We start from the raw sequence: 15,438 nt of genomic DNA on the forward strand, positions 1-15,438 counted from the left end.
CCTCAGTGGCTCGCGGGTCTGCGTGCCCTCATCCATACGCACCTCCATACCTTTTACAGCTAATTTCCTGTAATTCTCCATATCATGCCATAGGGTGGAGAGAAATGTTTGTGGTTTTTAATATAATATCTGACTGAGACTGACCGTGATAACAAGTTTAGATAGCTGGCCGCAAAACTAACTTAGCAATCTAAAAAAGGTTAGCTGACTGACGATCAGTGACTGACATAACAAGGGTAAAACTGCTGATGCACAACCAAATTTTGAAATGACACCTTGTTTAGTCTACTATAAAATTGTTTTGGGGGGAATTGATCCGAGGGCCTTCAAACGAGGGGCCAGTTGCCCATCCTTGTTCTACACAGAAGACCATAGGAAATACAAGGACAGTGTCTATAATACTGTAATAAGCTCACATAGTTGCTGTCACAAACTCCACACAGTTGTCACTGACTTGTTGGATATTCAATTCCCACTGAGCAAACAATTTCTATGCTTAGGAATTAATTCATGTTGCTTTGTGCTTATTTTTTTATTTGTCAATAAAACAAATTAATTCAACTGTTTATGTCAACTTGTTTTGTGTTCTACTTGTTGTCCTGGTTGTCATGAAAATAAAATGGTGAAACACTTCATTGTGCGGCTAAATATAAGGGCCGGAGATACAGTTGAAGTAGGAAGTTTTTCATTCACCTTAGCCAAATACATTTAAACTCAGTTTTTCACAATTCCTGACATTTAATCCTAGTAAATATTCCCTGTCTTAGGTCAATTATGATCACCACTTTATTTTAAGAATGTGAAATGTCAGAATAATAATTGAGAGAATTATTTATTTCAGCTTTTATTTCTTTCATCACATTCCCAGTGGGTCAGAAGTTTACATACACTCAATTAGTATTTGATAGCATTGCCTTTAAATTGTTTAACTTGGGTCAAACGTTTCGGGTAACCTTCCACAAGCTTCCCTCAATAAATTGGGTGAATTTTGGCCCATTCCTCCTGACAGAGCTGATGTAACTGAGTCAGGTTTGTAGGCCTCCTTGCTCGCACATGCCTTTTCAGTTCTGGACACAAATTCTCTATAGGATTGAGGTCAGGGCTTTGTGATGGCCACTCCAATACCTTGACTTTGTTGTCCTTAAGCCATTTTGCCACAACTTTGGATGTATGCTTGGGATCATTGTCCATTTGGAAGACCCATTTGCGACCAAGCTTTAACTTCCTAGCTGATGTCTTGAGGTGTTGCTTCAATATATCCACATAATTTTCCTACCTCATGTAGTCATCTATTTTGTGAAGTGCACCAGTTCCTCCTGCAGCAAAGCACCCCCACAACATGATGCTGCCACCCCCGTGCTTCACGGTTGGGATGGTGTTCTTCGGCTTACAATCCTCCCGCTTTTTCCTCGAAACATAATGATCGATGGTCATTAGGGCCAAACAGTTATATTTTTTGTTTCATCAGACCAGAGGACATTTCTCCAGAAAGTACGATCTTTGTCCCCATGTGCAGTTGCAAACCATAGTTTGGCTTTTTTATGGCGGTTTTGGAGCAGTGTCTTCTTCCTTGCTGAGCAGCCTTCGGGTTATGTCGATATAGGACTCATTTTACTGTGGATATAGATACTTTTGTACCTGTTTCCTCCAGCGTCTTCACAAGGTGCTTTGATGTTGTTCTGGGATTGATTTGCACTTTTCGCACCAAAGTACGTTCATCTCTAAGAGAGCTAACCGATCGCTGCAGCTGTACATAGTCTATCCGTAAATAGCCCACCCATTTTTACCTACCTCATTCCCATACTGTTTTTATTTATTTACTTTTCTGCTCTTTTGCACACCAATATCTCTACCTGTACATGACCATCTGATCATTTATCACTCCAGTGTTAATCTGCAAAATTGTAATTATTTGCCTACCTCCTCATGCCTTTTGCACACAATGTATATAGACTTTTTTTTCCTACTGTGTTATTGACTTGTTAATTGTTTACTCCATGTGTAACTCTGTGTTGTCTGTTCACACTGCTATGCTTTATCTTGGCCAGGTCGCAGTTGCAAATGAGAACTTGTTCTCAACTAGCCTACCTGGTTAAATAAAGGTTAAATTAAATAAAAATAAAATTAAAAAAGAGACAGAATTCGTCTCCTTCCGGAGCGGTATGACGGCACAACAGCACATGTTAACCACATTCTGGTTAAGTTCTGTTTGACATTAAGGGAATGTTTTCCTAACTTACACAAAAGCATGCTAAATAGGTTATTAGAATCAGAATCACCTTTATTAATTTACACATACTCAGAATTTTACTTGGTGATAAAGGTGATGCTCGTGATAAACAACATTTAACATTTAGAGATGCAATACAGACAGAGTTCAAACAAAGTCTACATACATTATGTACAACTAGGTAGAGTGAGCATGGAGCTACAGTATGAGAATGAGCAGAAATACACATGTACAGTGGGTTGATATACAGTGGAAATACAATACACATGTACAGTGTCAATATATGTATCTGAGTTTAATCATTTTTTTTACAGGGACAGTGTACATTAATCAATGTTTCAGTAAAGTGCAGGTTTTAGCCAGCCGGCTAATTTTCAACCACCACCCCTGGGCAGGTAATCAAAAACAATTACAATACAGACAAACAAACAATGAACAGTGAGCACATGCAGAAAACATAGAACAAGCAACACGTAGCGCGCAGATATAGCAACATAGAACAAGCAACACGTAGCATGCAGATAGAGCAACATAGAACAAGCAACACGTAGCGCGCAGACAGAGCAACATAGAACAAGCAACACGTAGCGCGCAGACAGAGCAACATAGAACAAGCAACACGTAGCGCGCAGACAGAGCAACATAGAACAAGCAACACGTAGCGCGCAGACAGAGCAACAGCACAAAAAGCAACAAAACAAAATAAATAAAAGTGGTGTTTCCACACCTCACAGCATAGTCCTTTAGTCTCTCTGGGCCAGATGGCCGGTTGGTGAGGGTCACAGCCCAGGGGAAGAAACTGTTCAGGTGGCGGGAGGTGCCTACCTGAGGCAGCAGATGACCCGCTCTGTAGACAATGCGTTGCAGTTTGGTGATGGAGGAGGTGAAGATGGTAAAATCGGATCAGGGTTGACTTGGAAATGTTGAGCTTTTTCAGATGCTGCAAGTAGTACATCCCCTGGTGTGCCTTATTGGTGATGTTGTCCTCCCTCTTGAGGTTGTGGGAGATTATGATCCACAGGAATTTGACTGATTCAGCCGTGCTAACAGCTGAGCCATCAATCTCGAGGGGGAGATATGTTGGGGGGCGCTTTCTGAAGTCAATCACCAATTCCACGTTTTTTTTCCTGTGTTGAATTCCAGGTTATTGCGACTACACTAGGCCACTCCACGGTGCATAGACTCATTGCTGTTGGTGATGAGACCGACCAGATTGGTGTCATCTGAAAACCTGAGTAGTTGGACAGATGCGTTGTTGGAGGTGCAGTCATTGGTGTAGAGTGAGTAGAGGTGAGGTGAGAGCAGCATCCTTGCAGCTCTCCGGTGCTGAGGGATAAAGAGTCCGAAAGGTGTTTCCCAGCTTCACTTGTTGCCTCCTGTTGGTCAGGAATTCAGTGATCTGCTGACAGATGGAGCTGGACACATTAAGCTGGGAGAGTTCGTTTTTTAGAAATTCTGGGATGATGGTATTGAACGCAGAGCTAATGTCCACAAATAATATCCTTGCATAGGTCTTGTAGTGTAGGCCCATGTTGACAGAGTCGTCCACAGACCTGTTAGCTCTGTAGGCAAACTGCCGTGGGTGGAGGGAGGCATCAGTGAAGGTTTTCAGATGGGACAGTACCCGGCGCCCAAAGGTTTTCATGAGGATTGAGGGCAACAGGTCTGGACACCTTTTATTTTGTCGGGACTGGAACAATGATGGAAGAGGTTTTTGCCAACATACATACTGTCGAACTGGACTCAAACATTATGGGAACCTTACGGGTAACATTACAAAAATGTTCTCTCCCCCTAAAATTGTTAGCTAGGATATCCCTGTGTCTCATTCTCCCAGCAAAACACACCTACTTATAACACAGCTAAGACTGCCCCCTAGTGTCCACTATCTACAACAACACAACCTATATACACTGTAATATGTCCTCTCTCTCTGCCTTCCCCCTCCCTCCACCTCTCTCTGCCTTCCCCCTCCCTCCACCTCTCTCCCCCCTCTGTCTCTGTGTGGTTATTATGTTAGGACAGATTAAGCACAGCAGTTGGTCTTAATTAGTCAGGTTTAATTAAAGTAGCTGGTGTGGAACTTCACAACGCAGTTATGACGTGTTTAGCAGTAGCTTTAATAGAGCGTGGCGTCATAAAACACACACTAAAGTGATACAAGATCTGAACTAGTGACTTTATATGCCTTGCTATTCAGTTTCTTTAAATCAAACGTTCTATATTGGGTTTTCATTTATGTGCACGCCACGTAGGCTATTCATAATAACGTGATTCCTGAGATCTTTCAAATGTAGAGATTGAGACAAAGATGAACAAACAAAGCATCATCGCCACCCTTTGAGAGTTACTGCTACTGTATTACACAATGACTGAAACATTAAGTGTATGAATATGAAGTGAATATACAGTATATTGCCTAGTTAAATAAAGGTTAAAAAAATACATATTTGAAAATGTTTTATTCTGGAATATATCCTTTTTGTGTTGGATGCAACAGACAGATATGGCTGAATGTATACAACAGTCAGTAGTTCCAGTTAGTCCATCCACAGGAAGCCCACCTGTGTTCCAAAGTTAAGTCCGTCCCTGACGCGGGAGAAGAAGGCCTCAGTGTGAGAGGATGTGCATAGGGTCACGCTCGGCCTGTCATTCAGCGTGTCGTCATGGATACGCTCAGGCAAGACCCCACCCCTCTGGAGAAGTATTCTGGAATGGAGAACATGGAGGTTTAAAAACACAGGGGGAGAGGAAAGGAGACCCTGACCTAAGCAATGTGGAGATGATTCTACTTTCTGTATTCAATGGTCAGCAGCATGCCCCTAGGATGAAATATTCAGAACAAATGCTGCCCCTTTAATTTAACTCTCCATCCTTCTGCTGGTTAGATTGGTAATCCACTAACCTGATGGGGGTAATGATAATTTCACTCTAACAGTATCACCCCACACAACCAGTATCCAATCACAGCTCCCAGGTCATGACCTTTGTGTATTCAATCAGATGAGTGGCTGGGGGGTAACTCATGCTATGGTAATGAATCATGGAGAACGGTAACCCGGCGACAGCCTGTAGGATGTCAATCAGGAGACTATCCAGCCTAGCAGTACCTATCATAAAAACCACATCATAGTTTGACCTCACAGTGACCTCATTATTAACCCTGTGGTTTTATTTTTAAAACTGGGATTCAATGCTTTTTCTTAGTGATTAAAGGGCAATAAGTCACAGAAAGACAATAGTAAGTCTAGTCTAAACTTTGTACAGTTGGCCACACTTACCTGGTGGTTAGTTGTATGAGGCCTGGCCTCAGCCATGCCAAGAACACAGTCAAGGTAGATAGATTAGAACAGCCTGCTCTCTCTACAGCGTAAAACAACAGGCCCCCACCGATGGCCTGATCACTACAGTGACATCCCACATGCTGCTGCCGAACCCGGTCACCATGCGTTGACTGTAGCTATGGCAACTTCCATATGGGTTTCTTTCCACCCTGAGAGAGGGAAACACAGAGGGGGACACTTTAGACTGATGCACCGGGCATGTTTCTGGGGAATTACTACTGTATTACGGTATCTAGACCCTCACGTTTGTGAACAGTTCCAATGACCTTGGCCTGAGGGTCAGTGAAGAGGAGGGGCGCACAGTCAGCTCCTGTTGCTGCTATGACGACATCTCTCAGATTGGTCACAATGCCGTCAAAGCTCTCTGGCTCCTCCCTCCCGATCAACTATACGTCAGTGCCGTAGTTAACCTGGCAGAAACAACCAATCAGCATCAACCACTCAATGATGTCAGTGATGTTTACTACAACCTACTGGAGTGAGTGATATGCAATGTACTGGGAAAGTGCAATACCTCCCTGTGCCATAATGGTCCAGACCTCAATGAATCAATCAAATGTATGTTTAAAGCCCCTTTTTACATCAGCAGCTATCACAAAGTACTTTACAGATGCCCAGTCTAAAAACCCAAAGAGGAAGCAATGCAGAGGCAGAAGCACATTGGCTCGGAAAAACTACAGATGTTGAATCTTAATTTGATCACTCTTTTGTCATGGAAAATGTTTCCTGTGCATCATGAAATTCCGTGTCAGCATGGGTTTGATTCCGGCCCACGCCCCTTCTGGCACATATTGTTCAATCCCTGCTGTGGTAAACAAGGAAACAGTTTATTTCAATTGTACGGAATGTTTGTCAAAAAAATCGCCCTTAGTCTGTTCAAAAAGGACTAACTTGTTCCTATGATAATACCAACCAGAGGGAAAACATATCTTGAAAGACTTCGGTTGCACGCAGGACTAAGGTAAGACCGACATCATCTTTTAGGGAGTGTTAATTAGTTGACCAATAACGGTTGCAATTGACATCAGCTGTGCGGGTGAATTTAGCGCCCATTGATGGTTTAACGAGACAGCAGCTGGTGATAGTCTAGTGCCAACTATGGTTGTAATAGGATCCTTGTTATTTGATTATATTCCAATACATTCTGTAGTCTACCTTTTAGCCTATCCATTGTCACATAATGAAAGGTGTCACAACCGATAATAGCTTACTGTTTGGGTTTCCCTGGCTAGGTTGATGAGCTAAGTTGGCTAAGTTGGCTGACCTGGCTTGACAGATGTAGGCCTACTGTAGAACGATAAACTTTCCTTCAGTGTGGATGCTCACCCACGTTTTATAGTTAGGCTATAATTTGTCAATATGTAGTAGTTGTGGTGTTTGGTGTTTTTGGTCACCTAGTGTACATTGGTATACAATAAGTGTGATTTCCATTGCTAAGCTGTTATGTGCCGGCTACAGTTACAGGCCTACTGTACTTCCAGTTTGATGTTGGCATTTGAAGTCGTCCTTGATGTGGATTGAAAACCTGTATTGGCTGTATTATTTCATTTCATAAAGCTGTCAAGACATTTATGCATTTGAGCCTATCCAAAGACAATTTCGCTGAGCTGAGACACCTTTCGTTGATGTGTAAATTATTAGACTATTCGTTTAACTTCTTGAAAACATTTAAATAAATGCAATTAACGTGGGCCTAACGTAGGCTAAATTAATAGAACAATGTAAGATCCAATGGTGGAGAGAGACAGAGAAACAGAGAGACACAGAGAGATGGGAGAGGAACGAGGAGAGGAAAGAGAGGGAGAGGAGAGGAAAGAGAGGGAGAGGAGAGGAAAGAGAGGGAGAAGAGAGGAGAGAGAGGGAGAGGAGAGGAGAGAGAGGGAGAGGAGAGGAAAGAGAGGGAGAGGAGAGGAAAGAGAGGGAGAGGAGAGGAAAGAGAGGGAGAGGAGAGGAGAGAGAGGGAGAGGAGAGAGAGGGAGAGGAGAGGAAAGAGAGGGAGAGGAGAGGAAAGAGAGGGAGAGGAGAGGAAAGAGAGTGAGAGGAGAGGAAAGAGAGGGAGAGGAGAGGAAAGAGAGGGAGAGGAGAGAGAGGGAGAGGAGAGGAAAGAGAGGGAGAGGAGAGGAAAGAGAGGGAGAGGAGAAGAAAGAGAGGGAGAGGAGAGGAGAGAGAGGGAGAGGAGAGGAGAGAGAGGGAGAGGAAAGAGAGGGAGAGGAGAGGAAAGAGAGGGAGAGGAGAGGAAAGAGAGGGAGAGGAGAGGAGAGAGAGGGATAGGAGAGGAGAGAGAGGGAGAGGAGAGGAAAGAGAGGGAGAGGAGAGGAAAGAGAGGGAGAGGAGAGGAAAGAGAGGGAGAGGAGAGAGAGGGAGAGGAGAGGAAAGAGAGGGAGAGGAGAGGAGAGAGAGGGAGAGGAGAGGAGAGAGAGGGATAGGAGAGGAGAGAGAGGGAGAGGAGAGGAAAGAGAGGGAGAGGAGAGGAAAGAGAGGGAGAGGAGAGGAAAGAGAGGGAGAGGAGAGAGAGGGAGAGGAGAGGAAAGAGAGGGAGAGGAGAGGAGAGAAGAGATGTTGACTGGCTGCTGATGATACAGATCTCAGATGGTTAGGCCTAATATTACACTACAGTAATAGATAATGCATTACACACACCCAACTAAAATGAGTATGGAGATGTTTCCTTAATCAGGCAACTGTTGCAGAAAGCTCCTGACCTCTCTGATGTTACTGACAGGTAGTGCGAAAGGCGAGCCGCAGGGCACGTGACCAGGGCACGGGACCAGGGCACGTGACCAGGGTACGGGAGGTCATTGGATGTAACCACATACTCAAATGTATACACTGTCGTGAAAAGTTGCTCCTGGTTGAATAATAATTACTGTATAAATGAACAGGCGCAATGTAATGATGTATGTCAAAGTTTGTCCAATGTGTACATTGAAAACTATGTATTTTAAAAGCACTGTTTGTGTGTGTGTGTATATGTCCTCCTAACCTTGCCAACAAACAAAGAGCTGTGAGTGAATCAGTGGTTCACCAATCTGGGCCTTGATGGGCTCGGCAACAATATCAAGGGGTGATGTGTGAAAAAACACATTTTCTGGAGAACGTTTCTTTGGGACCATCAGGTGACGTCCTAAAAACGACTTTAGGGCTGTACAATGGAACAAAATGTGATCTAGACATAAACCTCCAGGGGAATAGAATCTCCCTGATATTGACAGAAAAATGTTCTTTCAACGTTCCTATGAAATGTGCCTAGAACATTACTATTGAATATTCTGAGAACATGGTAACCACGTTCTGGGTAAATTCTGTTTGGTTTTTCTTGATTTTGACTATAATAGTGAAGACAAAAACTATGAAATACCACATATGAAATCATGTGGTAACCAAAAAAGTGTTAAACAAATCAAAATATATTTTAGATTTTAGATTCTTCATATCGGCCACCCTTTGCCTTGATGACAGCTTTGCACACTCTTGGCATTCTCTCAACCAGATTCATGAGGTAGTCACATGGAATGCATTTCAATTAACATGTGTGCCTTCTTAAAATTTAATTTCTGGAATTTCTTTCCTTCTTAATGCATTTGAGCCAATCAGTTGTGTTGTGACCAGGTAAGGGGTATACAGAAGATAGCCCTATTTGGAAAAAGACCACGTCCATATTATACCCTAACCCTAAACCTAAATAGTACCCGCAAAACACTAGTCTCAGCATCAACAGTGAAGAGGTGACTCCGGGATGCTGGCCTTCTAGGCAGAGTTGCAAAGAAAAACACATATCTCAGACTAGCCAATAAAAATAAAAGATTAAGATGGGCTGTTTCTCAAACTAGATACTAATGTACTTTTCCTCTTGCTCAGTTGTGCACCAGGGCCTCGCACTCCTCTTTCTATTCTGGTTAGAGCCCGTTTGCACTGTTCTGTGAAGGGAGTAATACACAGCGTCTTCAGTTTCTTGGAAATGTATTGCATGGAATAGTCTTCATTTCTTAGAACAAGAATAGACTGACGAGTTTCAGAAGAAAGGTCTTTGTTTCTGGACATTTTGAGCCTGTAATCGAACCCACAAATGTGGATGCTCCAGACACTCAACTAGTCTAAAGAAGGACCGTTTTATTGCTTCTTTATTTAGCACAACAGCTTTCAGCTGTGCCAACATAATTGCAAAAGGGTTTTCTAATGATCAACTAGCCTTTTAAAATGCTAAACTTGGATTAGCTAACACAACGTGCCATTGGAACACAGGAGTGGTTGCTGATAATGGGCCTCTGTACGCCTATGTCGATATCCCATAAAAAATGTGCCTTTTCCAGCTACAATAGTCATTTGCAACATTAACAACGTCTACACTATATCTCTGATCAATTTGATGTTATTTTAATGGACATAAAAATTGCTTTGCTTTCAAAAACTAGGACATTTCTAAGTGATTCCTTTTGAACGGTAGTGTATATGTTTACAGTATTATAAGTCATGTATCTGTATAATTGTCACGTCTGCTCCTGCTCCTCCCCTCCGGCATACGACATCGCCAGACTACTAACCACCGGTCCTGGGATTCATCATTACGCACACCTGGCACTCATCATTACGCGCACCTGTGAATCATTATGATTATGATCATTATGATTCACACCTGGACTCCATTACCTTCATCATTTCCTCCCCTTTATATGTCAGTCTCCCATGTCCACTCAGCAGTTGGTATTGCTCTTGTGTATTGGCGTACTGCCTTATGTTAGTGTCATGTTCTTGGTTTTGTTGTTTTATTAAAACATTTCACCTGCTTCCGACGCACTGCCCCATCATTACAATAATAGAACATCTTTATCTTAGTTTTCCCCCAATTTCTAAGTGTGGCTGCAGATTTAGTTCTGTGGAAATGTCTGGTTCCATCCCCGTGGTCCTGGAAGACTTGGCTGTTGAATAAGAGCATGGGTTGAGAGGTCCAGGCCATCACATGGGCTGTGTCGACTGGCCTGATGGATATCGCTGAGCCACAGTTACCACACCGTGTGTGTGTGTATAGTTTGTGCATGTGTAAGAGATAGAAGTGGCCAGCTGACAGCAAAATATCCAGCAGAAATGTGTTTCTGTGTGGGTGCCTGTGTGTGTGTGTGAGATGGATGTAGTTAGCTGACAGCCTAATTTCTGGGGAGCAGATCTAGTGTGGCTGGGTGAATTGCTCGTCACAGTGCATTACATGGCCAGCGTCAACATCTCTCTCGCTCCCGTCTCATCCCCAGCCACAGCCGTCTATCACAGGCTACAGTCCGAATCCCCCCTTATTCTATCCCTCTCTGTCACTCTCTCTCTCCCCCAAGCCCCAGTCCTCTTCAAGTAGCAGCAGAGAGAGAAAGACCATTCTAGCATGAAATTGAGGACCATCGTGGTTGGTAGGATCTCTCTCTCGCTCTCTCTCCCCACCCTTGGTGGATGTGTCTAATGTTACAGTTGATTTAAGGCTAGTGATTTAAGATGCAATTCCGAGAGCACTGATTAAAGAAAAGCCGCACACATTAGCCACAAACAGACAAACAGACAACACACATCGATTAACAGAACCACAACCAAATAGCAATATGAGACGAGAGATAGATAGAAACAAATAATATCAACAACACTGTTATGGTTGGGGTTCATAGAGCCTACTATCAATATACAATCTGTTATTAGATTCACACCACTGCTGGAAATAAATATGACAGACTACAGACGAATAGTTTTATTCATTGTCTGCCTCTTTTAGAGTCTGTTTTCCATCTGACCGAAGAACCCATTTTACTGGACATGTGAAAGCTGTTTTCAAATCTACCACTAGGCGGGGCAAGTTACCAGATCATATTTTCACATTTAGAAGGTGGCTGATGTTAATTCCATAGCATTTATTTATTTATGATATGAAGCCTTCTTTTGAGATCCACATCTCTGTGGACAATCAATGGAATCTTTGTACGAAGATTTCATCCACATTGAAATCATTACCTACTGTGCCATTCTACGAATATCCAGCAGACACAGTTTCTATAGCTACAGTATCCTGTGTGTGTGTGTGTGTGTGTGTGTGTGTGTGTGTGTGTGTGTGTGTGTGTGTGTGTGTGTGTGTGTGTGTGTGTGTGTGTGTGTGTGTGTGTGTGTGTGTGTGTGTGTGTGTGTGTGTGTGTGTGTGTGTGTGTGTGTGTGTGTGTGTGTGTGTGTGTGTGTGTGTGCGTGTGTGTGTGTGTGTGTGTACCTGTGCACATGTCCTTCAGGGATCATGCCTGAGGGAGGGGAGAGTCATCTGTATTGTCAAGGTTACTGGAGGTGTGGAGGAATCTATTTACACTGTTCCTAATTCATACATATTAGATCATATTTCATATATTTCCCATTAGATTTTCATGTAAGAGTTGTTGGCTATTATTATATGTCAGAACTGAGGTGATATACCAGGTTGGTTGCTTGGTTGTTGTTGCCTCTGCCATTCAAATTTCATTTGAGTCAAAACATCAATGTAAACCAACCTGTAAACTGATCTTTTTCTAGAAAGAAATGCAAATAGCAGAGCAGGTATTGTCATTGACTGTGATTTGTCAGTGTGTAGAGAGATCGAAGCCACCCTAGGTGAGATAAGCAGCGGTAGGTGGCCTATTATATAATAATGATAAACACAGAGCAATGTAACGGATCTGATATAAAACCCCAGAAAGAAGATTGATTAGGCTGCTGAAATATCTCCTGCTAACCGTTACACACCACTATATATGCACACTATATATACAAAAGTATGTGGACACCCCTTCAAATTAGCGGATTCGGGCTGTTTCAGCCACACCCATTGCTGACAGGTGTATAAAATCGAGCACACCGCCATGGAATCTCCATAGACAAACCTTGTCAGTAGAATGGCCTTACTGAAGAGCTCAGTGACTGTCAACGTGACATAGCATGCCACCTTTCCAACAAGTCAGTTCGTCACATTTCTGCCCTGGTCAACTGTAACTGCTGTTATTGTGAAGTGGAAACATCTAGGAGCAACCATGGATTTTAGCAGTGAAGTGGTACGCCCCACCCCACAAGCTCACAGAAAGGGACTGCAGAGTGCTGAAGCACATAACAATTGTCTGTTCTCGGTTGCAACACTCACTACCAAGTTTCAAACTGCCAAATCGCCCAACATCAGTGCCTGACCTCACTAATGTTCTTGTGGCTGAATGGAAGCAAGTCCCAGCAGCAATGTTCCAACATCTAGAGGAAAGCCTAGAGGTATTGCAGCAAAGGGTGACCAACTCCATGATTTTGGATGGAGATGTTCGACAAGCAGGTGTCCACATACACTACATGGCCAACAGTATCTCTATATCCGGCTGGCCTTTATTTCACCCAGACAAGATGGACCGCAGGCTTCCTTTCCCCTTTTCTGTTCCCTGGATGCAAAGCGATTTTCCGCACCTGAAAACGTCCTTGCTCGTTTCATAGGCAGTCAACCCGTCTGTCGAGTCGTGCACGGCGAACCGTGGTTGGCGCGCGCCTATCGCGCCCCACTCCGTATTTTTTTTTTATACCTAAACAGGAGGAAGCATGCGCCAGAGCTCGCGGGAGAGAAAGAAGAGCATTGACAGCAGCGTCGCATCTCCGTCTTTCGAGGTTTAAGTCAAAGGATTACAGCATCAATTATTTTCGTCCAGAGTCTATGAAAACTTCAGTTTGAAACGGTACGATACAGGCTGGCTGGCTTCTTTGTGAAATACTTGCGTCTTATGCGCGTCGATTTCTGTGTGTTTCTGACAGTGTGTGATTGTGGTAGGCCATCTATCGAGGTTTCGCTGCTGGTAATGTCCTGTTCCAAGGCAGCGGTGTCACCTCTTATACCAACTACTGCATGTTTACAACCATTAACCTAGTAAGATATTTACATCTGGACAGCCGCTCTGGTGTGATTGATTAGGTATTGAGAGATTGGGGTGTGATTGGGTATTGAGATAAACTGACAGAGAGAAAGATAATGCCTATAGCACGCTAATATAATGTTGCCATATCGAACATGTTGAATGTTTCCATTTATTTCAGGCTATTTGTTGATTGACATTGGCATGGTTTTAGAGACATACAATTTGATTATTGAAATATTATGTTCTGCCAGAGTTAAATAGCCTAGCGGAGCCTAAAATACAGACTTCCAACTGGGCATGGGAGCCACGCAAATTGATGGAACCACAGTTCATAATTGCGAAACAGTTTAGCCTACTATTCAATGTAGACCCATTTGCTAGTTTAATCCACTGTTTTAAATGTTTTTTTTTGTGCTTTTTTTTTACTGACAAATAGAAAACTGTTGGCTAAACCTGGGTTCTATTTAGGGTCAAATCAGCCTAGCACGCTAGTACTTCAGAAAACCGTTATTGGTATGGCGAGAAAGAGCATGTTGGTTAAGTGTATCCAGAGAGCGACGCTTTTACTTTACTACAGTAACGGCGAGTCAAACACTTCAGCTCGCTGCCTGGTGGATGCCCTTGATAACACGTCACCTGGGCAACCGATTCAGCACCAAGGAGAGCGGAGAGAGGGGGGGGGGTGCAATCATTCGGGAAACGTTAGTGTGGTTAGATTGGTAACACTCATAGTGCTGTGTGTAGACTAAGTGAAGTGAATATAACTCAACATGAATGACACAATGTGCCTAATGGATCCTCGGCTAAGAGCCTTTGGATGAAAAATCTTATTTAATATCTCAGTTAGTAATATCTCAGTTAGCCGCACTGTGTGTGTGTGTCTGTCTGTCTGACTATGCAAGAGAACATGAGTCATCTATAGAACTGACTGTACCTTCTATTACATTAGAAAATACAATTATAATTACAATTATACAATTATAAAATACAATTATACAGCTTAAAGCCAGTGCAGCTGGTAACAAAGGACCGTCATGTCGGAAAGGTTTGGCCTTGAAGTCTGTATTAGATGTACTTTCCATATAGGCATAGATATAGACAGGCTGTTGAATAAAAAAAAAACACATTTCCCCCTGAGAATTACAGTAGTGAGAGACAGGGTGCAGGGGCTGGTGGTTGAGCTAGTCTTAATTGAAATTGCAAATTCAATTTTCCATCTATTAATTGAATTGTTGCAGGCTGCAAATTTGGCCAACCGTATTAATTGTATTTATTAAGGACAAAATGCAATGTTTGATTACAGATGAATTTGAGATAATATAATTATGATATGTCTTAATACTAAACAGATGAGTGAATAATGAAAAGCAGAGAAGGCCTTTCAGAGACCAAACAAACATCCTTCACTGCAGGCTGGTGAGTGATGTTACATTAACGTGATTCAGACAACTAAATATTAACTCACAGATTGGAAGAGAGAGAAAGGAGGAGAGGGGAGAAACTGGTATAAAGTTGACATCATAACAACAACAGTCAAATTTCCCAGGGGGCATTGGGGTTGTTTTGGAAAACATGGCATGAGTTCAGAGAAGATAACTGAAGTCAGTAAACAACAGCCTCAACCATTAAAACAATCACCACTGAGCAGAGACCGAGAGAGAGAGGCCGAGAGAGACCAAGCGAGAGAGAGAGAGAGATGGGAAGAGAGAGACTGAGGGAGTGAGAAAGGGAGATGGTTGAGTCAACTCTTTACATTCACACCTCTCTATATTGAATGAATCCAGTGACCTTGCATATTATTGCTCTATGAATGGCATAATATAACACCAAATCACAGAGTTAACAGGATGGCACTGCTGTTCATTTTGTACACACAAACACAGCTCTACCTCCATTGACCCCACACCGTTCCTTACACACACAACCACTGGCACTGATTACTGTGGCAGTTACTGATGAGCTGTTACATTATAGCCTGGTTCTGCCCCTTTAAATA

At 42.9% G+C, this 15,438-nt stretch overlaps 1 protein-coding gene and 1 long non-coding RNA gene across 3 annotated transcripts in view; one reads left to right on the top strand and one right to left on the bottom strand.

Moving 5' to 3' along the window:
* Positions 1–4,694: 4,694 nt before the first annotated feature.
* On the bottom strand, positions 4,695–6,525 carry LOC118386508 (uncharacterized). The gene is made up of 5 exons (XR_004826245.1): positions 6,488–6,525; positions 6,278–6,379; positions 5,819–5,984; positions 5,512–5,723; positions 4,695–4,939 (listed from the first exon to the last, which is right to left on the bottom strand). It is a non-coding gene; the product is annotated as an uncharacterized LOC118386508 (long non-coding RNA).
* A 6,571-nt stretch (positions 6,526–13,096) lies between these two features.
* Positions 13,097–15,438, top strand: part of LOC118386274 (ecto-NOX disulfide-thiol exchanger 1-like) — a 92,893-nt gene continuing 90,551 nt past the window's right edge. For both annotated transcript variants that reach the window (XM_035773893.2, XM_052522501.1), the window contains exon 1: positions 13,097–13,265. The gene's annotated coding sequence lies outside the window, so the exon portion shown is untranslated. The remainder of the gene's footprint in view (positions 13,266–15,438) is intronic.

Source organism: Oncorhynchus keta, chromosome 7 (assembly GCF_023373465.1).
Source record: "Oncorhynchus keta strain PuntledgeMale-10-30-2019 chromosome 7, Oket_V2, whole genome shotgun sequence".
Classification (NCBI taxonomy): Eukaryota; Metazoa; Chordata; class Actinopteri; order Salmoniformes; family Salmonidae; genus Oncorhynchus; species Oncorhynchus keta.